The 25,802-nt window shown below is 45.7% G+C and overlaps 1 long non-coding RNA gene across 7 annotated transcripts in view; it reads left to right on the top strand.

Annotated features, from left to right (window-relative positions):
- LOC140504694 (uncharacterized) overlaps positions 1-25,802 on the top strand; it is a 78,934-nt gene that overhangs the window by 35,020 nt on the left and 18,112 nt on the right. For 2 of the 7 annotated variants that reach the window (XR_011967206.1, XR_011967203.1), the window contains exon 3: positions 23,615-23,697. The exons of the other annotated variants lie outside the window; for them this stretch is intronic. This is a non-coding gene — a long non-coding RNA (uncharacterized lncRNA). The remainder of the gene's footprint in view (positions 1-23,614; positions 23,698-25,802) is intronic. 7 annotated transcript variants of the gene reach the window in all.

The following is a 25,802-nucleotide window of genomic DNA, read 5'->3' as shown; positions in this document are numbered from 1 at the left end:
ATCACTGTGAACAGATGTGGGACTGCAGGTGGATGACAGCAAATATTCTGTGCTGCACGATTGGGTTGAGTTCCATTGCATCACTCTCTACCCTGGCAGCTTGTCACTCTATCTTCATGAAAATCAAGGATTGAGCTGACCAAGAGTCAACTTCTCTGTGCCATGAGTCTGCTCAGTCCAAAGGCTAGGAGGATCAGCTACACTTGTTTATCAACACCTCCTCCTGCCATGTGAGTTAGGTGTTTGTGCCCATGGGTACCTTGTGGATGTCACAAGGCACATCTTACCCTGGCACAATGGAAAGAGTCTTGGACTTGGGGACAGGGCACCGGTGTTTGAGGTTGACTTCTTCTACTTATTAGTTGTATGACTCTGGGCAGATCATTTCCTCTGAGCTTCAGTTTTCTCATGTTTTAAATGGGGATTTCAACATTTGCAGAATCTACTTCACAGGGATGCTGGGAGGAAGGTGCTTTGTAAAGTGCTGTAAATGAACTGCAGTTACTTCTTCAAAGATATGGGATTTCATCAGGGTGGGAGCTCCAGCCATTGCTATGGCTCCTGATCCCTTTATGCCTTAGGAAATGGTCTTTGCTAATGAGTCCCTTTGCACCCAGCTAGGCTAGCCCTTGGACAAAGGGTATATATTTCCTCAGTTCTAGTTAACAGGGTGATATAGGAGTTTTAATTTACCGCCAGAAGAGTTAATTTACTGATCTAGAATGAGGGGTGACAGTTTTGCTGTACACTGCCCTGGTCAGACCATGTCTGTACTATTGTGCTCCATTCTGACCATCCCATTTTAAGAAGGATCTTGACAAATTGGATCCCATCCTATGTATGAAGGTCCCTTCTAGCTCTGATGGTCTATGCTCAATGTTCTAAAATCTTTTCTAGCTCTCCTATGTTCTAAGGTCTCTTCTAGCTCTAACAGTCTATCTTCAGTTTTCTAAAATCCCTTCTAATTGATATTCTATGTCCTATATTCCATGTTCTATGTTCTAGGGTCTATTCTAGCTCTGATAGTCTATGCTCAGTGTTCTAAGATCTCATCTAATTCTGAAACTTCATGTTTAATAGTCTAAGATCTCTTTTAGTTCAGAATTTTATGTCCTAAGTTATCTGATGTTTTATGGTTCCTTCAAACTTATATATTCTATGTTCTATGAGTCCTCTCTGTTTTCTAGCATCTCAAGGAGGGCTATGGCAGCAAGCACCTGAGGAAGGGCAAGACATAAGTTTAGGGCATACTGAGATTGAGGCTAAAGTTTCTGTATGTCCATAGTCCAATTTGCTTTTAACCCACAGCCATGGTTCTCCCTGGCTCAGTTCTATATGAGTAAGATGGTGACCACGTCATATGAGGACTGATTGAAAGATGGAGGGATGGTTAGCCTGGAGAAGAGACATCATATCTTCAGACATCTGAAGGGTTATCATGTGCAAGAGAGGTTTTCTGCTTGGGTTGAGGGAGCAGAACTAGGAAGAGAAGGGGGAAGTTACAGGGAAACATGTTTTTGGTCTGGTTCGAGAAAAAACTTTTGGACAAGTGAAGCTCTCCTGAAGTGGAATGGGCTTTGTCAAGAGGTAGTGAGTTGCTTCCATCAAAGGAGTACTTCAAGAAAAGTTAGTGATCATTGGCTAGAGATGCTGTAATGGTGGTATCCTGCTTAGGTATAGATTGGATTTGATGGCTTCTGAGGTTCCTAACTCTGAGATTCTATGATTTTGTGGTAGACAGGTCATGTAATCCATCAATCAATCAACAAGCATTTACTAAGTGCTTATTATGTGCTAGGCACTGGACATCCAAAGAGCAAAATGAAACAGTTCCTGTCCTCAAGAACCTCCTAGTCTATCCAAACAATAATGTGAAGTAGCAGATGGACATGAAATCCTAAAAGAATTCTAGGGAAGTCTTCAGTACATTGAGTAGATCCTGTTTGGATAGTTTCTTTTTGTTTTGGGTGCCATATTTTTTGAGAGGATAAGTTGGCCAGTGCCCAGAGGAGGGGACCAAAATGTCAAAGAGTCTTGATGTCATTTCATATGAAGCTATCTTGAAGGAACAGGGGATGTTCAGCCTGGAGAAGAGAGAATTTATGATGCACATAATAGCTATATTTAAGTATTTATGTTTTGCAAATAGTAGCTGCTTAATAAATGTTGAATTGGAAGAAATTGAATTGATCCATTTGGAAGGACTGTCACATGGAAGAACTATTGGATATGCTCTGCTTGGTTCTAGAAGGAAGTAGTGGAAATCATAAAGAGGCAAAGTTAAAATTGAAGGCTGGAAAACTTCCTAACAAGGAGAGCTTATCCTGAAGTGGAATGGTCTATTTTGGGGGTAGTGGATCCTTCTCAGTGGAGGTCTTCAAGAAAAGACTGGATGACTTCTTGTCAGATTTTTGGCAGGGGAATTCTTAGGTAGATATGAGTCTTTGAGGTCTCTTCTCTAACATTCTGTTATTTTTACAATCTCCAAGAGAACATAGACGTGGATCACATAAAATATAGACATGGATCACATGGGCTATAAAAGTGTGAAGAGGGTAGGGCATAAGTGTAGGGGGTTGAAGATCTGCTCAAGTTTGAAAACTAATGTAAGTTACTGTGCTGAGGACACACACAGAGAAAATGACACATGGAAGCATTGCACAGGGACAAAGGACCTCTTACAACCCATCAGCTTGAATTCCTCCCCCACTTATATCCATTCAGTCCCTCTAGGATGAAGGAGACACTGATGAGACATGTAAATTATTCATCCTGGATAGAAACAAAAGTGGAGATGTCATCTTATTTCATTCATTAAGGCTATAGGAACCCAGCCCAGAGAACCCCAACTGACATCAGACCCTACCTTCCTGATCCCTTGTAGAGAACTACAGGTTTAAGTGTCTCTCCCTGGGGCTTTCCCCCAGACCGCTATCCTTTGGAAGCCCCTGGGGAGTGGAGGAGTGGAGTTTTTCTTTCTTTCTTTGGCACTATTTGAAACTTGAACATTGACTGATAACCAGGGATTCAGGAGACCCATTTAGGCCACTGTCTGTGTGACCTTGAGTAGGTGCCTTCCCTTCTCTGGGCATTGACTTTCTCCTCTGTAAAATGAGTTTAGACTAAGGATCCTCCATGACTGTTTTGGGAATTTTTTGCAAGTGGGTGCCACTGGCATCCTAAAGAGTCCCTGTATATATCCATATATGTATATGCATGTATATACCTGTATATATGTAAATATGAAAACATGTAAATATAATATTAGAATGCACATTGGAGTAGGAGTTGAAAGACCCCAGATATGCTGCTAACTTTTTGTGTAACCTTTGGCAACTCATATTCCTTGTCTGGATCTCAGGTTCCTCAACAGTAAAAGGAATGGGCTGGATGAAATGATGATTCCTGAAGTACCTTTCAGTTCTGACAATCTATGCTCTTAGGTCTCTTCTCAGTTCTGACATTCTCTGTTGTAAGGTCCCTTCCATCTCTGACATTCTATGTTCTAAGGACTCTTATGCTTTGACAATTCTATGTTCTGTTTTCTAAGGTCTCTCTGTGCCCTGACATTCTATGAGTCCCTTCGCTGACTCCCAGTGAGAGAGGTGACAGTTGGGGCATGCTATCTCTCATTACTAAATAAGTGTGGTTATCCCCTAAATCAGATGTGACTTGCACCACAACATGGGTAATTAAATTAAATATTGATGTGTGGGGGCTGAAGGAAGAGGCTGAGTAACAGGATTGCCGTTTCTAATGAACATCCTGCAGCAGTGGTCCCATTAGGGTTGTAAGCTACCCCTCCAAATAGCAATATCTACAGCAGAGAACTAGCATTGAACAAGACTGATTCATAGAGACCCTTCCTGCTCCATCAGGCACCCTATCCTCCTTTTGGGGAGAGAAGTTCCTCTTTCTGTTAATTGGTGGTCTGGTGAGCTATTGGAGGTGGCAATGGTGGCTCTTCCATCAGAAGTCAGGTGGAACTATTGGAAACTTCCCAGGAAGGCATAACTTTCTCTTTACCCCCTGCTCATCGTGATGTGGGGGAGGTCCCTTCTCTTAAAGTGTAGCACTGGCTAAGGCTGGAACCTAGAATGTTTGAGCTGGAAGTACCCTTAGAACAGAGAAAGTTTGAGCTGCATGGTCTTTGAGATGATAAAATGTGAGAGTTAGAAAGATCTTAAAATATAAAATGATATAATAAAATATAAAATGGTGAGAATATACAGTATCAGAGTTGGGAGGGACATTATTAGAACAGATTATTTTTAGAACATTATTATTATAGAGTTATAGTATTATTATAGTATTATAAAGTGTAGAATATTATTATTATTATTAGAACAATTATTATTACAACTGGAAGGGACTTTAGTAGCTTGAATGTTTGACTTAGGATGAACCTCAGAACATATAATGTCAGACTTAAAGAAACTTTGAATTATGAAATGTTAGATCTAGAAGGGACTTGGAACATAAATACTTGATGTAGAGGACCCTTAGATTATATACTGTCCAATGTAGAAATTTGTTTTGCATGACTACATATTTGTAATGGTTTTTTTTAAAAAAAAAAAGACTTCTCAATGGGTGAAGTAGAGGGTAGGGGAAGTGAGAGAATTTGGAATTGAAAAACTCTGTGCTTTAAAAAATTAGAATAAAAATAATATAGACTTCAAATTTAAAGGGATTTTATCGGTCATAAAATGTTACCGATGGAAGGGCCCTTGGAATACAGAAAGTGCTTTGTAAAAACTTAAATCAATACATAAATGTGGGCTATTATTATTATAATATAATGTCAGACTAGAGAATGTTAGGGTGGTAAGGGGCTTTGAAGACCATTTGATTCTGAGCCTCATTTTACATATGTGGACACTAAGGTCTAGAGAAAGTCCAAGGTCACAAAGAGTTACTGTAGTGGCTGGTGGGGACTAGAGTCAGGCTTTTCTCATTCGCAGTACAGGGTCCTTTCTCTCTCCCTCCCTCCCTCCCTCCCTCCCTCCCTCCCTTCCTTCCTTCCTTCCTTCCTTCCTTCCTTCCTTCCTTCCTTCCTTCCTTCCTTCCTTCCTTTCTTCCTTCCTTCCTTTCTTTTTTTCTTTCTTTCTTCTGCAGCTCCAAGGAATGGGCATTGGGAGAAAGAGAAGAGAAGTAGAGAGAATAGGAGCCATCAGAAAGAAATTGAGGAGAAGAGAAAGAGGAGAAAAACACAAGAGGCCAGAAAAAGGGGAGAGGACTGTTCATGATGAGGCAGGAGAAAACCAGTACCTCCTTTCCCTAGCAGCCCTTAGCCCTAGTATGCTGGTGCGCTGGGTTCCTACAGTCCCAGGAAAACCAGTGCCCTGATCCAGTGTTACCTGGGTGAAGACCCTGCCCAGGTCGCTGGAACCGGCTTGGGTCACTCTCAGGAAAAGATTGCAGACCGAAGGGGCGGCTTAGCTCAGCCTCCTCTTCCTGCCCCCTTTGTTTCTTCCTTCTTTCCCTTTGACATCAGGGCCCAGCCTCTCTCCCTGCTTCTTTGTCCCCCTGTCTGCCCCGACCTTGCCTTTAGTCTCTCTGTACTTCTGTAGCAGTCTCCCTTTCCCAACCCCAAGTCCCTTCAGTGAACTAACTGAACTAACTCAGGGGTTCATGGATTGGTGGTGCGGGAAAGCTGTTCTGCCCGGACTGAGGTGCGGGCCTTGACAAAGGCAGAGACGTCGGGGCATCTGGAGAGGAGAACTGAGAGAAGGGAGGGATAGTGGAGCCGGGAGGGCCACTGGAGGCGGAAGAGGAGTGGACCGAGAGAGGAGCCAGTGGAGAGATGGGGTGGACTGGGGTTGGAAGGAGAGGAGCTGCAGGAGGGAGGGCGGGGCTGGGACGGGAATGGAGCGAGGAACTGGAAGGAATGGGGAAAGAAGTGGGGAGAGGGGAGGAGGAAGAAAGGAGACTGGACAGGGAAAGGAGACCTGGAGAGGAGGACATGAAATAGAGTGGGAAAGACCTGGAGGGGGATTTGGGGGACTGAAGCAGGGAGGGCAGGGGACAGGAGGGGCGGAGCGGGACCTGGCCCTGCACCCCGAAGGGCTGGGGAGGGAGGTGGCAGAGGAGGCTCTGAGGCTCCTTGTCTGCAGCACCCCACCGCCCCTCTTCCCGGCTGCTGAGGCTTTGTCCCATCCCACTCCTCTTAGGCCCCCTTCCTCTCCAACCCTTCCCCCAGTCTCCCGCTTCTAGCCCACTCGCCCACCGGGAGGAGGAATGGCAGGGCTTGCTGCCAGCGCTGCCCGGGCCGAGGTGGGGGATCTCAGAAGGCAAACCCTCCGCTTACAAATGGCTGCATGATAATGCAGCTCCCCTCTCTCCCCCCAGTGTATGGAGCCGCGCGGGCCGCCGCAGACCCCTCTTCATCTGGAAATGCTTTTTAATTAATTCCATTCATTAATACTGCTTGTCATGGCTAAACTCCTGAGACTTCACAAAAACTTGGCTTCTGCAGTTGTCAACACATTTCGGCGAAACATATGTTTTTGAAATGCTTTCTGATAACACTGCGGTTTCTCATATGCAGAGTGCACTACTTAGGGTATTAAACGGAGAAGTGGATTCATGGCCCGCCCAGGGTGGGGGAACTTGAGGCTTAAGGGGCTGGGGCTGAGGAAGAACTGGGTCCTGCCTTGCCTAGAGGACTCTGATTCCAGAGCGGTGGTGAGGGGGCTCCAGCTTCCGGCTGGCTGGTGGGGTAGGGTTCTGCTTGGGTCCTGGCACTGTGTGTGTGTGTGTGGGGGGGGGGGGGGGGGGTTTGCGTCATCTCAGGCCTCTAGTTTAGAAAGAGAATGGCTCCTCTCGCCCCTCTACCTCTGAGGCCCCTAACAAACTGCTTCATAAGAACATCATACCTTTACATGAGTTTTTGGCATCATGAGCTCATTTGATCCTCCCAGCCACTCTGTGAGGTAAATATTACAGGTAGTGTTATCTTCCGTCAGAGGAGGTACTTGTGGTTTAGACTTGGTGCAGACTTGCCTATGCCTTTAGCAGCCAGTGAGCTGAACCCAGATTCTCCTGACTTCAAGCCCAGTTTCCTACAGATTTGTGAACTTAACTGAAAGAAGAGATAGGAACTCATTCCTTCCTGACGGAGCTCAGCTCTTTCATATCTTAGTAGATACTGTTCAGTATCTGACTCTGTGGACCCCCATGGAATTTGTTCATGGGGTTGTCTTGGCAAAGATGGTACAGTGGCTTGCCATTTCCTTCTCCAGTGTGTCCCCATTTTACAGAAGAGGGACTGAGGCAAGTAGGGGTTAAGCGACTTGCTTAGTCACTAGCTATCAAGTATCTGGGGGCAGATTTGAACTCAGATCTTCCTGATTCCAGGACTAGTGCTATATCCACTGCACCATCTATCTTCCTGCTTAGTTAGAGAGATGCCCTTTATCAGCAGCTGTGGCCAAAATACATCTCTGGTGGTTTCTGGCCATGAACATCACCTAGTTTAGTTAGGCTGCTTCTCACTGAAGACTTTGTGCCTTGGCAAAATATTCCAGAGTCTTTGCTCCCATGGCCTTGCCTTCTAGAGCTCAGGATCATCGGAAGAGAATGTTAATGGGCAGAAAATAGTATTGTCTAGCATTTAGATAGCTAATTATGTTTAAGAAACACTGTATTTACCTACATTTTGAGTGGTTCCTATAATGGCTTTTTCAAGAAGACATTGCAAGTGTATTTGTTCTTATTTTGACAAATGAAGAAACTGAGGCTTGGAAGGGTAAGGTGATTCATTCAAGGTTGCACAGCTAGTAAGTGGCAGAGCTGGGACCCAAACTCAGCTCTCTTGACTTCAAATTAAGTGCTCTCTCTAGGGCAGCATAACTAAAACCTTCCCTCATTTTCCCTGAACAACAGCTGTCTGGCCTGCTTTAATACAGGGAGGGTTCTTTATCCCTTGGGCAGGTCAGAAACAAATGAAATTAAAAGCTCCATCCTCCAAGAGATTGATCACTTCTTTACTTCCTACTTAGTTCAGTTCATTTCAACAAATTTTGTTTTTAAAGGACTACGTCCGAGGCACTGTCCTTGGTGCTAGGGACACAAAGATTAAAAAAACCCCGAAAGTCCCTGCCATCAAAGAATTAATATTCTACTAGGAGGAAGTGGAAAATGTATGTACATAGGTAATTATCACTCCTATAAGATAGGCTACATGAGGGGAGCAAAAGAAAGGCTGAGACAAACTACTCTAGGAAAAATGAGAGAGGACGTTGTTTGTCCTTTGTTCTCAAAGATCATCAAAGTTCATCATTATGGGAGGAGAAGATCATGGAAGACTTCATGGAGGAATTGGCTTCTGAGCTGTGCCTTACAGTAAAAGAAGGACTACAACAGGCAGAAATGGGAAGGGGTATGGGGAAGGATTGCTACAGGCAGTAATAAAAATAATTCTGGGTATGGGGTGAGGAGAATATGTGCAAATGTGTGAAAGAGGAATATGTCAGGATGAATTCAGGGAATAGATAGCAGTTCAGTTTGGCTGGCACAGGCTGGGATGTTAGCTTGAAACCATATTGGGGAGGGACTTAAAGGCCAGGCTGAAGAGTTTACCTCTTAACCTAGAGGCAATAGGGAACTGCTGAAGGTCCCTGGGCAAGGGAGTAATATGGTTCTGCCTGTGGCTTGGAAGATTATTTTGGCGATTGTTGTGGAAGATGTATTGGCAAGGAGAATGACTAGAAGTAGGGCAGGGATATGTTGGTAAATGTTTAACAACCAGGTTCTTCAAGGGAAAATGTATGCACACACTTCTAGACATTCAACAAAACAATAAATCAGCCAATAAATAAAACAATAAATCAATAAATCCTGATTTATAGTGAGTGTTTGCTTCTTAAATGCTCACTAAAAATTTAACAAGCTGGTGAGTTCTGGTTCCAGCACACTCCTAAAGCAGGGAGACATTATAATAGGCCAGGGGAGAGATGATGAACTAGGCTGCTGGCCTTGGCAGTGGAGTGAGTGGAACGGAGAGGTAAAAATGGACCGGACAGGACTTGATGTAGGATTGGGCATCGGGGATAAGGGAGAGGGGGACTCAGAGATGACTCCAGACACAACTCCAAGGTTAAGAACTTGGTGACTGGGAAGATGATGGTGCCATTAACAAAAAAAAAGAAAAGAAGTTGGGAGAAGGAACAATTCATATATGAATCAAATTTTCATTCAAATTTAGCAGATATCAGCAAACGTTTTTCTTAATCTACCAGAGATATGTTTAGATAAAAAAAAACTACTGGGGAATGAAAGGAAAAGATAAAATGAGACAGACAAATGTGGAGGAACAGAGAACTGTTGGGTTTAGTGTTTGGCACAGGACCTGGCACATAGTGGGTAATTCATAAATTTTGATTGATTCCTTAAGCATAGTGCCTCTGGTCATTTTACTCACATGCTTAAAGCACAAAACAACCATCAGTGGCTCCCTGCCATTTCTAAGATAACCTGTCATTCCAGGCTCTCTACATTCTGGCTCCAAACTACCTTTCTAGACCCTATATGCCATGCACACTTTGTCCCAGTCCAATAGAGCGGATTCACTGTTTCCTAGCCAAGTTCTTCTTTTCCGTGCAGTCACAGGTCATCTTCCCCACCTCCCTCCCTTCCCCTCACTCCAGGAAGTCAACGACAACAAACATATTTGAACCTTCTATGTATCTAGTACTGTGTATGTCTGCCCAGTCCTTCGTGTAGCTCACAGTCCAGAAGAGGAACAGGACACCAACATAGCTATGATATGTAGTATTAAAGGATACATGCACGAGAGAATGATGAAGCAGAGACTAAGTGAGGTCTGAATGGGAAGTAGGGGAGGGGAGGGGAGGATTGAGATCAGAGAAGACTTCCTGGAGATGATGACTTTTGGTTTGGGATTTTGAGGAGCTATTCATCAGTCTTAGAAAGGGAGGGAAGGTATACTAGTACTTCCTCCTCCTAACATCTCATTTCTATTTGTAGAAATATCCCTTCCTTCAAGGTTCAGGTCAGAAGACTCCATGAAGCCTTCCATTCTCTAGAATACTTTACCCCCCCATCACACTCCACAATTATATCATACTTGTGTGTATGTCTGATGTATTCCCCAGTAGAAGGTAAGTAAGCTCCTGGAGAGCAGAGACTGTGTTAGCTTTCATATGTACGGCCCTAACACTGAAGGAACTGAAAGCCCTGAATATAGCAAGTGTTTAATCAGCAGCAACTTGAACTGAATCTGTCGCTGTGAGCCCCTCTGAGCCCTCCTTCAATACCTTGGTCCATTTCTATAGGTGTGTATTTTCAGGAGATCCTTCTTCAGTAAGAGAAGAAAGTTTATATATCCACTTCTGAGGTGAGTCTTATAGCCAAGGTGGGAGGTGGAGTTGCAGAAGACTGGGTAGGCATGGTTGGTCAAAGAGGGCCAGGAGGCCAGGCGAGTGCACTGGCCTTGGAAACTGGGAGAACTGAAGTCACATCCTAGATCCAGTGTTTACAAGCTGTATAACCTTTGGCAAATCACTTTCCATCCCATTCAAGGCAATGTTGTTCAGTGGAAGGGTGTGCTAGATCTGGAATCAGAGGATCTGGTTCAATTCCCAGACAGCCACTTACGTATTCCATTTAGCACCTTGGGCAAATTACTTCATCTTTCTAGCCCCTGATTTTCTCCTTTATAAAAGGAAGGTGGTGGATTGGGTGGCCTCTGAGGTTTTTTCCAGCTCTAGATTTATGATCTGGGCCTCTGTTTCCTCATCTATAAAAATAATTTTAATTTCTTTAGAGCTCTAAGTTTTTACAAAGTACTTCTCTTTCCCCTTGGAGTTAGGTAATATAAGAATGTCTCCACCTTTTTGTAACTTCTCTGTAGAGTGTCAGACTGACAAAGTGACTCCTTCTGGGTCTGGTAGGTAGCAAGGGTCCTAACCAGGATCTGAACCTAGGTCTCCTGGCTGCGTCTTGTGCTATTTTTTTGTTTTTTCCTTTTTTTTTTTTTTTAAAGATACCTCTTGTTTTTCCCCCACATTTATATTTGTTTAATTCAATTTTTAATAGAAATAAAAATCTATTGTTTTTTAAAATTTAATTTAATTTAAAATTGAAACAAAAATCTATTTCCTTTGTTTCCTATCTCCCTACTTCCTACTGGAAAAAGCAAAGCAAGGCAAAGTAAAATAAAACCCTCATAAACCAACATGAATAGTCAAGCAAAGCGAATTCCCTCATTGGCCATGTCCAAAAAATATGTCTCATTCTGTCTAATGTTCTTTGTAATATTCCACAAATCTGTATTCCTTCCTTCACTGGGTGGTTGGGCACAAAGCACTTTGTAAACTTTAAAGGACTCTAGAAATGGGAACTGTTATTGTGCTGGCATTAAGGCAAGACCATGTCTGCAGACTCAAGAGCTCAACCCCAGCCCTGCTTCCTACTACCTGAGGCAGACAGGCCAAGGCTTAGAGGAAACCCAGGTCACATTGGCCAGGACCCATTCAGCTTCCCTTATCTCTCTCATCATTGGAAGAGCAGGGAGAGAATGGTGGACCAGGGATACTGACAGCATGTTGGATTGGGCCTATAGCCATCACTCATGGACTATATCTAGTGAGAAGGGGCATTTTTCATTCAAGGAAGAGTCTTCAGAGACCTCTAATTTACACCTTCCCTCTCCATCAGTTTTTCAGAGGACCTGTTTCTACAGTGTCCCTTACAGAGTCACCCAGTCTTTGCTGAAACACTTCTAGTGACAGGAAGCTCGTTACTTCCCTAACATCTTTGGAAAGTTCTAATTACTGAGGCAGATGAGTGGTACGGTAGATAGAGCTCTGGATCTGGAGTTAGGAAGAACCAAGTTTGAATCCTGCCTCAGATATTTATTAGCTCTGTGACCCTGAGTAAGTCACTCAACAAATCTCTGCCTCAGTTTCCCCATCTGTCAAATGGGGATAATAATAGCAACTACCTCACAGGTTTGTTGTGAGAATCATCATGTTAAAGTGCTATTATTATCATTATGTTAAGTTCAGTGTGATGCTGTGGATAGAGCTCTGACCTGGGAGCCCAGAGACTAGAATTCTGATCCTAGCTTTGGCACCTTAGCCAAGTGACACTGAATAAGTAAGTCAGACATCTCTGAACATCAGTTTCTTCATCTCTGATATGGGCAAATATTACTGATTCTATAGGCCTCACAAGACAGCTGTAGGGAAAGTTATTTATAGATGTAAAATCTAATTCAATTCTGGCTGTAGTCGATGTTATTATTTTTCTTATTCTTATTTGGTACATTAAGCCCACATCTTTTTCTTTGTGTTTTCAACTGTAGGCCATGGCTCATGTAATATATTTCCAAAAGGAACTTACTGGTAGTCATAAGGTCTGTGTTCAAATTCTCCTTCAGCGTCTTCACTTGATATGTATTTTTGGGTCAACTCCATCCCCTCTCTGGATTTTAGTTTCCTCCTCTGTAAAATGATACAAATAGACATGGCTACACCTGGGACAAGTGGTAAGTGAGGTGAGGTAGACTCCCTTGGGATGTGGCTCCATATTGGGAAGGGAGAGGAAAAGTGTGTCTGGGACCCAGTGACACTTTTAATGTATGGGAAGGGAAGGTAGAATATGGGGTACTACTACTGTAGGGTAGAGAAGGAAGAGCTCTTGGGGCAACGATGTTGATGCCTTTTAAAATTTTGGTCTTGGGGCAAAGTACCAGTTGCCCTGCCCTAGTTTTAGCACTGGGACTAGATGCTCTTTAACTTGATTTTATGGATGCATTATTCTATTTCTTCCTCTATATTTGGTGCCAGAAAGACCTAGGTCTGAATCTTATATCAGACACTACTAGCTGAGTGATTTTGGGCAAACCACTTAATTTTTCTGGGACTCACTTTTCTGATCAGTAAAATGGGGATCCCATGGAAGGGAGAAGCTGCTGTAATGAAAGGAAAAGTCAGAGAGCCCGAGGGAGCAGGTTTCCATCCATCCAGTGGCAGCAGCATTCCTGGATGTGTGTCATGGAGTCGGGCGGGCCAGGGATGGGGGTGTGGGGAGGAGGCTGACAGCCGGTCCACAAGCCCCGCTTTCATCCTGCTTAACAAGGCCCCCTCAGTATACCCGATCGGCTGTGCAAACACGCACATCTGGGCCGTGGGCTGGGGGAGGGGGGAAGCGGAACTCCCCCACAGCTGGCTGGGTGCTCCTGACCTTTGGGACAAAGGGAGCTTTGGTCACTGTGAGGACCCACTGCTCCCTTCTGACGACTTCAGAGCCCCCAAAGTTCTCGTGAGCCCCTCCCCAGACCCAAGGACCCTCTACTTCCTCTGGCAATTCCTCCCCACCCCCCTCACCAGGGGTGACTGGTTCCTACAGCACATTTTACTGAAGGACACAAGCCCCCTGAGCCTCCCCTAGCCCTCAATTCTGTTGAACAGAATGGAACTAAGGCTGTGAGCTAAGAGGAAATCAGACTGTGGACAATCAGAAACGTCAGCCATCATGGACGGGTGACCTCAGCACAGTCCTGCTCTTCCTTAGGCTCTTGCTGTTCTGGGCTCTCTCTGGGGGGCTGAGATGGTGGTGGTGGAGGTGTCAGGGGGAAAGAATCACTGACCATAGAATATTAGGAAGAAACTAAACATTTAATAAGAGCCTACTATGTGTCAGGTCCCATACTAAGTGCTTTAGAAATATCTCATTTGATCCTTACAACAATCCTGGGAGATAGGTGTTATTATTATAATCCCTATTTCACAGTTGAAGAGCAGAGGTTAGGTGACTTGGCCAGGATCAAATAGTTAGTGTCAGGCTGAATTTGAACTTAGGTCTTCTGGATTCCTGTCCAAGAAGGTAGCTAGATGGTGAAGTGGAAAGACAACAGGCCTTGGAGTCAATAAGTCTTGTTTAGTCATGTTTCAGTTGCATCCAACTCTTCTTGACCCAGTTTTTGAGTTTTCTTGGCAAAGATACTGGAATGGTTTGCCATTTACTTCTCTAGTTCATTTTATAGATGAGGAAAATGAGACAATTGGTGTTAACTGACTTGCCCAGGGTCACACAGCTAGTAAGTTTCTGAGGTTGAATTTGAACTCAGGTCTTCCTGATTCCAGGCTTGGTACTCTGTGCACTATGGTGCCACCTAGCTGTCCTGTGGTCGAGGATTCAAATTCTACCTCAGACACTAACTGTGTAACCCTGGGCAAGTCACCTATGGCAGTTAAAAAATCTACCTCCTCCATGAGACTTCCCCCTCTCCCTCCTCCTCCTCCCCTTTCCCCCCAATCTGCGCATTTTGTTTGAACTTCTTTATGGTTCTTTTCCTATTCTACCAATTATGTGCATTTGTGATTTTGTCTCCTTTATGAGATTGAACTTTTTATCATCAATGAACATGCATTATTAAATACTTACTATATGATATCCACGGTGCCAAGCGCTGAAAATACAAAACAAGAGAGAAACCCAGTCCTTGACCTCCAGCTCATACAAGCTGAAAGTCACCTTAAAAATTATTTAATTTATACAGATTAGCGAAAGGGGTGGTCAGAATGCATACCGTCTTGGAGCGGGGGTAGGGGAGGGGAGAGATGGGGAGAAAATTTGGAACTCAAAATCTTTGGAAGAGAATGTTGAAAACTAACAATAAATTAATGAATAGAAAGATTATTTAGTCTACCACTTTCATTTGACAAGGGAGAAACTGAGGCCAAGAGGGGAAAGGGCGTTTCCACAGTTACCCATCAGGCCAGGGGCTGCTGTAGGATTTGAACCCAGGTTTCTTGTTTCCCAGCCGTGCACCTGTTCATCAAACCAGATTGGTTCTCAGGTGCTCTGATTTCTGACCTGAAGTGAGTGGTGAGGGCATTGGATTGGGTTCATGGCAGCTTCCTGGCTAGACTACCCATTTGTGACAGACTGGGGTGGGGGCGGCACCTGCTTCACTGATTCTGAAGCAAAAAATTTTAACTTTTTTAATTGCATCTTTTCGTAAATGGTAATTAATAAATTAGCATTTATGCAAAACACCGTCATAGCTTGGCTAACATGTCAACTTCCTTCCCTAGCTGCAAAAATGTGAACGCTCCAAGGGACTGCAGACAGGCCTCCCCCCACCCCAACAGACAGTTGCATTTGACCCACATCACAGTGTGTGCGAGCCTGTGTGTGTGTGTGTGTGTGTGTGTGTGTTTGTGTGTGTGTGTGTGTGTGTCTGTGAAATGCCTGGCAGGAGAAAATGAAGGGACATAGCTTACAGGCTCTGTACTCTCAGCTCTTAGGACTGTGGGGCAGGCCCCCTGGAAGATCAAATTTCATATCTTTCAGAGATGGGTCCAAAAACTCTCAAGGATAGCCTCAGGGCTCAGAAATCTAGGTTAGGCCTCTAAAAGGCACCTGATGCAGGTGGCTCAGGTAGAAAAAATCCTGGGTTTGGCTTCTGATGACCTAGGTTTGATTCCTGGCTGTGCTGTTTACTAGCTGTGAGACCTCGGGCAAGTCTGTATTCAGAACTTCAGACTCTACCTGCAGTGGTGTCAGCAGGTACCTGAACCTTCTAGCTCTTGGCAACCCACAAAATTTATAGATCTCACTCTCAGTCCCCAAAACTCCCTGGATTGCTGGTGCATCAATTCTGCTAATGGATAAAGAAAGCTGAGATAGCAGGCCTCAGTTTCCTTATCTGTAAAATGGAGATGAAAATTGTACCTAACAACAAGGTTGATGTTGGGATTAAATGATATAATATCTGGCATATAGTGGGGTCTTAATAAATACTTCTTCCCTTCTATCCTAATAATCCATACTCTTAGTTCCCTGCCAGCTTTGACACTAGACTTTGTTCTAATATTTGTGTTCCAAGGACGTCAACATCCTGTGTCCTAAGGGCCCTCCCAGCCCTGACATCCTGTGTCCTAAGGGCCCTCCCAGCCCTGACATCCTGTGTTCCAAGGGTCCTCCCAGCCCTGACATCCTGTGTTCCAAGGGCCCTCCCAGCCCTGACATCCTGTGTTCCAAGGGCCCTCCCAGCCCTGACATCCTGTGTTCCAAGGGCCCTCCCAGCCCTGACATCCTGTGTTCCAAGGGCCCTCCCAGCCCTGACATCCTGTGTTCCAAGGTCCCTCCCAGCCCTGACATTCTGTGTTCCAAGGTCCCTCCCAGCCCTGACATTCTGTGTTCCAAGGGCCCTCCCAGCTCTGACATCCTGTGTCCTAAGGTCCCTCCCAGCCCTGACATTGTGTTCCAAGGTCCCTCTCAGCCCTGACATTCTCTGTTCCAAGGGCCCTCCCAGCTCTGATATCCTGTGTTCTAAGATTCCTCCCAGTTCTGACATTCTCTGTTCCAAGGGCCCTCCCAGCCCTGACATCCTGTGTTCCAAGGGCCCTCCCAGCCCTGACATCCTGTGTCCTAAGGGCCCTCCCAGCCCTTACATCCCGTGTTCCAAGGTCCCTCCCAGCCCTGACATTCTGTGTTCCAAGGTCCCTCCCAGCCCTGACATTCTGTGTTCCAAGGTCCCTCCCAGCCCTGACATTCTGTGTTCCAAGGTCCCTCCCAGCCCTGACATCCTGTGTCCTAAGGGCCCTCCCAGCCTTGACATTCTATGTTCTAAGGTCCCTCCCAGCCCTTACTTCCCGTGTTCCAAGGTCCCTCCCAGCCCTGACATCCCGTGTTCCAAGGGCCCTCCCAGCCCCGACGTTCTGTGTTCCAAGGGCCCTCCCAGCCCTGACATCCTGTGTCCTAAGGTCCCTCCCAGCCCTGACATCCTGTGTCCTAAGGTCCCTCCCAGCCCTTACATCCCGTGTTCCAAGGTCCCTCCCAGCCCTGACATTCTGTGTTCCAAGGTCCCTCCCAGCCCTGACATTCTGTGTTCCAAGGTCCCTCCCAGCCCTGACATTCTGTGTTCCAAGGTCCCTCCCAGCCCTGACATTCTGTGTTCCAAGGTCCCTCCCAGCCCTGACATTCTGTGTTCCAAGGGCCCTCCCAGCCCTGACATTCTATGTTCTAAGGTCCCTCCCAGCCCTGACATTCTGTGTTCCAAGGGCCCTCCCAGCCCTGACATTCTATGTTCTAAGGTCCCTCCCAGCCCTTACATCCCGTGTTCCAAGGTCCCTCCCAGCCCTGACATCCTGTGTCCTAAGGGCCCTCCCAGCCTTGACATTCTATGTTCTAAGGTCCCTCCCAGCCCTTACATCCCGTGTTCCAAGGTCCCTCCCAGCCCTGACATCCCGTGTTCCAAGGGCCCTCCCAGCCCCGACGTTCTGTGTTCCAAGGGCCCTCCCAGCCCTGACATTCTGTGTTCCAAGGTCCCTCCCAGCCCTGACATCCTGTGTTCTACATTCTAAGCCCTCCTCCCACTCGGGCATTCTTTGTTCTGATTCTAAAATCACCGGGTCGTCCCTGGCGGTGTGAACACAAGGCGGCCGCCTCTCGGGAGGGCTTTGTTCCTAGCTCCCCGAGGAGGGAGCGGCTGGCCGCCTCTGTGCCCGGCCGGCCAGCCGGGCTCATCTTCCCGGTGGCGCTGGCGGGCGCGGAGAGGACGAGCTCATGTTTTTTCATGCCGCCCCCCGCGCGCTCGTCGCTGTCTGCCGTGGGTCACGGAGGCACCCCCGCCTAGCTGGGCCCCGCTGCCTCTCCAGTGTACCATTCCCCCATTCCTGTGCTCACGCGGCTATTGTTCAAGATTGAATTGGTCCCAGGAAGCAGCAGAGCATGTGAAAGCCGCGATGAATTTTGCAAAGTGGCTTCGGGGCAGTAAAGCATGTCACAAGAATAAGGTGCAAAATCCGAAAGTCCCAATTTAGAAACCTCAGCCAGTGCTGCAGGCTCAGCCGAGGAAGGCAATACCCCGAGTCTCAGCCTGGGTCTCCAGCGCTGCCTTCCGCTCGCTCTTACCAATAATATTCATAACAAAAGCACTTTACTTTGTGATTCTATCCATTTTCTTGCTTGACCCTCATGACAACGGTGGGGAGGCGGTAGAGTGGGTTCTGTGGATGGGGAGGAGAGCCCCCATTTTACAGATGAGTAACATAAGGCTTCGCAGAGGGGCCAAGGTCCTACGATAAACTGGCAGAGCGGAGATGTGAACCCTGGAACTCTCTCGGTCCAGTGGCCTTGGCTGTACCCCACGAGGCTTTCTCCCTCCAACCCATCTGATAGAGCGGAGAACAATGACACCAAGGCTTACAAAGTCAAATAAGTCCTCTTATTAAATCAGTTTATGTGCAATTAACCTGTTAGCCATCCTCTTATTACTGCCCGAAATTGACAGGCTGGTGAGAAGAGTGATGTCATTAACAGGTCTTTCTTTGCATTCTGCTTTTATTTAATAAGTGGCACCCTCCCCCTTCTCACTTCTATCACAACGTGTCTTTTATTGACTCTTCAGGAAATTAGGGCCTTTGGGGAAAATATAATGTTTCTTCTACTTGAGCTATCTCAGTTGGAAACCTTCAAATACAACTTGGAGCCACTTCTGTCACAGTAGTGGAAATCAGAGGATTTAACGCTTGCAGGGGAGTCCCACTGCCTCATTTTACAGATAAGGAAATTGAGGCCCTGAGATAGTAAAGAGCAAATTAACCCAAGGTAAGAGTAAGTGTCAGAGTAAGGCTTCAGAGGCAGTCTTCTGCCAACTGGCCCAATGTCCTTTCCACTCCACTGTGCTTCTGAGTACAACTCCCTTACATTAATGGGGGGAGGGGATTGAGTTCCAGAGAAGAGAAGGGACTCATCCAAAGTCATACAGATTGTGAGGAGTAGAGATCCAGGAGAGGAACTCAGGTCATCTAACTCCAAATCAAGGGCTCTGATCAGTGCATCATGCTGTCTGTCACGAGAGGAGAAGGATGCATCTGAATGAGGGAGCGAATACACCTGGCTCTGCCTCTCTACCCCCCTTCCCCCCCTCTCCAGCCTCAGATTGGATTTAGACAGCTACCTTCTGAGCTTTACTTTGGTCTGAGAAAATTATAGGATCATAGATTTAGAACTGGAAGAAACTTCCGAAAATCATAGAACACAGAGAAACGGAGATGGAAAGGACCTTAGAAAATCCCACGAGACCAACCCCTATCCCCCATCATATTTATGTGGATACTGAGACCCAGAGAAAGAGAGTAACTTGCCCCAAATCACACATGAAACCAGTGCCAGAGTGAAGATTAGAACCTAGGGGTCCCAACTTCTTATCTGGGACCGTATACCCGTGCTCTGGATAGCCACAGACATAAAAGCATGGGGGGTGGGGGTGCAGTTTGAAAGATGCACTACAACAGTGTGGTTTAGGGTGTCAGTCAGGCCATCCAACAGGGTTGAAAGACCTAATGAAATGTATAATTAGAAGTGCTTTGAGATCTCAGCCTTTCTTAATGATATTAATCCAATTATGTGAATATTTACGGGATGCACCATTAATATTAATGATAACAATAAACAAGTATGAGTGTTCTTTTCAAAGCTGCTGGCTGTTCCAGAAGCTGCCTCCTTTCATTACAGGCTGGTGTGACTCTATGCGGGAGAAGCCACGGCATTATGTCTGACAAATGACTCTTGTCATACTTCTCTCTCCTTGGTCCCTGGCAGAAGTTGGACGGTATCCCCGACAACTGTCAGCCTTGGCAGGGGGTGGGGGTGGGGAGTTGTGGGCTTGCGGAGAGGGGTAGGAAAGGGAAAAGGGCATTTCCAGGGCTGGGGATTTAAAAAGAATCCATAAAAGAACAAAAACGGGATTTTAGTCCCTGGGGCTGTGGGCTATGGGCTATGGAGGGAGGGGTTGGGACTTGGGAGGGGAAAACAGCTTTTGCCCCAGAACTAGGATGTAACCCAGAGCTGAGAAAGATGAGATACCCTTTGGAAGAAGAGACAGGTTGTATTCTTTCATGGACGAACCTGATTGCTCAATGAGGCAGGTGGGAAAAAAAATATTATCCTGATGGAATCAGAGCATGGAACATTAGAACTTAGAAAAGAACAAATGGAAACTGAGAGCTGGAAGGCATATTAAGCATAGAGAATATGAAAGCTGGGAGGGACATTAAGACACAGAAGGTTAGGTCTAGAAGGGATCTTAGAAGAGAGAATGTTAGGACCCAAAAGATTACAGTAGGAAAGAAGGTTAGAACACAGAATGCTAGAACCTAAAACAAAGACTTCCAGAGCACAGGGTGTTAGAGTATTTAATGTTAGGGCTGAAAAGAAGACTAGATTTTTGTTAATTGAAAATTAAAATAAAATTTAAAAGAGATTACAAAATGGAGTTTTCAAACATAGAGCTTAGAAATATTGAAGTTGGAAGGGACCTCAAAAGGTAAAGTATTAACATTGCAAAAGAACTGGAAAGGAACTTTTAAATATCTCATATTAGAGCAGAGAGTATGGACTATTAGAGCTAGATAGGTTCTCAGAGATCATTTAGTCCAATAGCCAACATCCTTATTAGGATAGGAAACTGAGGCTCACGGAAGGGGCGATCATCTTGATGGAGGCCATGTAGTAAGGGGGAGGCAAGGTCATCATGGGCCTGGGTCTTCTGACTCTTTTCCATAACTGTGACTATGAAAGACAAGAAGGGGGGTGGGGAGCCTGAGAGGGACAGCAGGAATATTATATGTGTAAATAAGCATGAGCAACAACAGACGTAAAAGTCAGTTACCAGGACCTTGCCCCTCTATTCTCTCTCCTCCCGCCCAGCTGCTTGGCTGCAGGTTCTACCGTCACAACACTGGGAGATAGGTTCCGGAGTCCTTCCTTCTTCAAAGGATTTGTTAATAAGTCAATGACAAGAATATCTAAAGGGAGGAAAAATATTTCTTTTTATAGTTGGAGATAATTGTCCCTGGAAAAAAAAAAACAACAACAAACCTTTAATTACAACTCACACGGAGAAAGCTTGATTTGTGCCCTGCGCCCAAATGCTGAGGAGCCGGATGTAAAATATTTGTAATATTTAGGGAACCTAGAGTTTTACATAAAAGTAAACAGCTTTGCCGGAAGGCACAATTTCTAGCAACACAATAAAATGTGCTGTGAATTTATGGCGGCCATCCATTAGCTCTTACCAAGGCAACGTCGCCCATATCTGTCGTCCATCATTATAATAGAGGGTTAATGCACCGAATTTACATAAAAAAGTCATATTGTCTGCATGAATTATTTACACCCTCAGCTGTTTTTACAGCTCTGCTTCAAGCTGCATTCTGAGAGAGATTCTGCTAGTAAATTACTCTGTGGAGGCCCAGCTCTATAACTACAAACGGCGGGCGGGCAGGCACAGGGCTATGAAAAGGAGGAAGAAATGGGGAGGCCCCAGAGTGGATGGTGAGAGAGTCGGGTGCTTCCCTTCTCCTGTGCAGGGTGGGGAGGGGGCAGCCCCCGAGTCCCCCAAAAGCTGGGGCAGAGGATTCTTTTGGGCTGGGGACTTAGAGCTGAGATAACATAGCACTGATTTCCTCCCCGCCCCATGGGATTTAGAGCTGGCAGGGACCCTCAGAGATGATCTAGCCCAACTTCTTTATTTTTGCAAATGAGGAAACTGAGTCCTAAACTCAGAAAGAGAATAATCCAAGTCATACACGTAGTGTCAGGATAGGAACCTTGGTCCTTTGACTCCCAGTTCTGTGCTCTTAGCAGAATACTCTTTCTAAAATGATATTCCAGGCTGGAAAAAAAAAAAAGAGAAAACAAGAAACAAAACTCGGTTGAGTCCTGAGGAAAAATCATTAGTCTGGAGGCCCTTCCCCTACCCCTTTAGCTATTCTGCAGATTCTGTAGAGTCTATGCTTATCTTTGTAGTAGGGTAAGGATGCAGAAAATATTCATTCCAGAGAATCTGGGGTTCTCAGCCCAAGGAAACTATAGTTTCCCTAAAGTAGGGTAGGCCAAGGTCATGACTTGGATATAGGACTTGGAACCCAAAGCGATCCTAGAGACCATACAGAGATGGGGAGCCTTTGACCTCGAGGCCACATGTGGCCTGCTAGGTTCTCAAGTGGGGCTCTTTGACTGAATCCACACTTCATAGAACAAATCCTTTTATTAAGGTGATTTATTCTACAAAGTATGATTCAGTTAAAGAGACGAAGTTGAGGACCTAGAGGGACACATGTGACCTTGAGATGGAAAGTTTCCCACCTCAGTAGTCTACTGTTTTTATTTTACTGATGGAGAAACTGAGTCTCAGGGTAAATAACGTGTCCAAGGTCACAAAAGAAGTGAGTAGCCCAGTTAGGGTTCAAATTAAAGATTCCTGGTTCTGAATCCAGAGTTTTTTCTACAAGACCACATTTAGGGGATTCATGGAACTAAAGTTAGGGCTAGGACCCAAGCCTCTGTTTTGATCATTGCTACCTGACTGTTACCATAGCAATGGAGGAGGTGGTGCAGGTCTGGGGAGCATGGTACTCAGTTAGGATGCCTACAACTCAGCTTTGTGACACTGATCAGGTCATTCCCCATCTCTGGGCATCTACTGCCCCCTCTCTAAGTAAGGCAGGGAGAGTAAATCCTGCCCTGTCTCCTTTAAAAAAATTTTTCCCCCTTGCCCTGCTCCCTTCACAGTGTTGGTATGAGGATCAAATGAGCTGACAAACATGGAAGTGGTTTGGGATCTAACAGTGAAGCCCCCCCCCCCCATAAATGATGTTGAATGATGAGATTCTAAGAGCTCCAGGAGGAGAGACAAGGGTACAGACACATACAAGACACACATACTCAAACAGCCATGCAGAGATGCGTACACCTGCATATATGTGTACTTCATGAGTACAGTTCAAGGTCAGGGCCCAATGCTTCAGACTGGGCGTGTTATCAGCCCTTCTGGAGAGCCAGAGTGACAGCGACCCAGGGAGATACGCAGACAAAGATAGTCAGAGACATGGGAAAAGGCAGAGAGAGAAAGACAAAGAAAAAGGACAGAGAGACAGAAGGGAGAAAACCTCCACAAGGAGTCAGACCCACATCAAGAGGCAGGGGGAGGCATTATTGTAAAGTTAGGACTAGTAAATGTTCTGGTTTCCTGTCAGTCTGGGGATCACAGGGGCCTGGAGAAATTCCTTTAGGGAACGACAGTTCCTAGCCAGGATCTGAGATTTCAGTGTTTTCTGATTTCTCTAAATTTGCCTGACTCCCCTTCTCACCTTCTCACCCCCATTTTCTCTCCTCCACTTTCCTTCAATTCTACCCCAGCACAGGGTTCCTGTAAAGGTCGACCTTTGCAATGTCATCGATGCCCCCTCCCCTACCCCCTTGCTCCCAGTACAAAGAAAACTGCCAAGGGTGAGGGTGAGAGTCCCTGCCCTGTGGTGGCCATCCGTCACCAGGCCCCTGCAAAGCCCCCGTAATGTTCTCCTGGCTGGAAGACTCCTAATGAGTCCCTGCTGAAATGGTACTCACCCCTCTCTTGCCCTAACCCAGTTCCTGTACAGTATCATCATCATAACCATGTTCCCCTGGGGGATTATACCTCCGTGTGATTTAATCCTTAAATTTGTTTTGCTTTCATCCCCTGGAGGAAAGAGATGTGGGCTGTAAAGCAGTCTGTCTTCCTCTGAGTGCCATCCCTGCTCCTGCCCCCCCTGCTAATCTCTGCCTGTTGAAATTCTGTCCGTCTTTCTAGGCTGAGCCCCAATGCTGCTTCCTCCATGGAACTTACCTTGATTGCCTCCCTCTGGAAGTGATCTTTCCCACCTTTGTCCTTTGGTAAGCATCCTTCCCTGCCCCCTGTCCCGCTCAAAACAACAAAACCCTTGGCTCTCTCATCTAATGATAACCTGACACATTTATGTCCTAGGAGAGTTCAGTGGGGTATAATGGGTAGAGAGCTGGCTAGTCAGGAAGTCCTGAATTCGAGACAGCTATTATTTGGTCACATCACTTAACCCATCAGTGCCTCAGGATTCAAGATGGGCTGCTGACCCCAAGCAAGTCATTCTAATGAAGGGTTCCATCTGTTCTGGCTTCACTCCTAGCTCAGCTTTCACTCCTGATTTTCTACTTCACCATCAGCCTGGCCCTGCCCTGAGGGTCTCTGCCCTGAGGACTCCTTTTCTGGTGGGAAAGTCATCAGCCCAGACCACCACTCCATTAGGGAGACTTTAGCCATGACCCCTTCCCTCCAGATTCAACTTCTCTGCTTCCTCAACCAGCAGCCTTGACTCCACGTGCAAGGAGCCTTTTAACTACCTATGAACACTCAGGCAATAAGTACCTGAGCAGAGATTCAAACCCAGGTCTCCTAACATCATGTCTGGTCCTCTATTGGTTATCTTTGAATAAATGAATGATTGAAAAAAATTATTAAGTGCTCACTACATGCACAGTGTTATGAGTGGGAGATACACATGCAAGTAAGACAATCCCTGCCTCAAGGAGCTTCCATTCTAATAAGGGAAGACAGAACCTATAAAAGAATGGTGACCAGAGAGGAATGTTTTGGAGAGTGAAGTCAGAAGGAATGGTGATTGGAAGACTAGGGGGTGGAAATTGGCAGGAATGGTGGTATTGATTTGATGGCTCTTCTCAAAGCTAGAGGTGGAAAGTGTAGGGAGTGGGGGATTGAGGCAGCAAGAAAGGGACTCAGGTATGGGAATATGCCATGAGAATGGCCAGGGAACATCAGCATCCATGGTCCAGAGTATGGTCTTGATATGGCTGGTGCTTATCAATCAGAAGCCCAGGCACAAGATGAGGTACCCTGAGGTTGATGGAGTTTGGGACTCAGAAACATGGTAGCAATGAAGATAGTAGGGAAGTCTCAGGGTGGGTCTAGGTCAGGGCTACATATGATGACTTCTGGCCAATCAGAAACTCATGGCAATGATCACATCCTACTGGGTGATTATTTACTTGCACTTTCCCTTGAAGGGAGAAATCTAGATGTTCTCTAATGAGCCTGAGTCCATGAAGGACCCACGTAGCTCTCACATCTCATGTTCTAAGGTTCTGTGGCATTAGGCTATGAGCTTATTGAGAGCAAGAATTATTTTCTTGTTCAATCTTTGTGTTCTTGTTCAATCTCCCCATGGAGTAGAGAGCGCAGGTCCTTAGTGTATAGTTGTTACTTAGTCAGTGGTGGTTGAATGAATGAATGAAGGCAGAAGGCTTGTGAATTTATCCCATTTTCCTCATCCTAAACCTCCCTCTCACTTATGAAAGTAGGAAGGGCATATAATTAGGACCTGGTCTTTGGGAGGCCAGCAAGGACAACTCCTCATGGAGAGGGGGACTAGTAGAGGTAAGGGAATTAGGAAAGGCAGTGAGGAGCTAAGGGTAACCATGGAAAGTTGTTGAATGAAAGAACAGCTCCTCTCTTTGCCTTGCCTTGACAAATATAGGACAACAGTGGAAGCTGGGGTGTGTCTATATGCTCATCTGTGTGTTTGCATGTATCTGTGTCATTGATGTCCATATCTACATATGTATGGTGTGCCTGTAAACAAGGGAGGGAGAGGATGGGGCTTAGGAATTGGTGGCAGAGACTCCTGAGTTTGAATCCTACTTCAGACACTTGCTGTGTTCTTGGGCAAGGTGCTTCATCTCCTCAGGCCTCAGTTTCCTCATCTGTAAAATGCTAAAGCCTCTAAGTTCCCTCCCAGCCTTATATTTAGGATTCTTTGTGCAGTGATAAGCCCTGATTGAATCTTGGGATTGTGAGTCTATGTGAATATAATATTTCTGTGACCTCAAGTGTATGTGTATGCCAATGTAGGCCTCTGGGACTTGGAATATCTTTATGTGTGAAGCTGTGTGTAAGGGCACATGGACATAAGAACATTTGTCCTTCTGTTTGTGGGTGGGTATATTTA

The sequence above is a fragment of the Notamacropus eugenii genome, chromosome 5 (assembly GCF_028372415.1).
Source record: "Notamacropus eugenii isolate mMacEug1 chromosome 5, mMacEug1.pri_v2, whole genome shotgun sequence".
NCBI classification, from domain to species: Eukaryota; Metazoa; Chordata; class Mammalia; order Diprotodontia; family Macropodidae; genus Notamacropus; species Notamacropus eugenii.
Note: the sequence above shows the minus strand (reverse complement) of the source record. Positions and strands in the feature narration are given on the sequence as shown.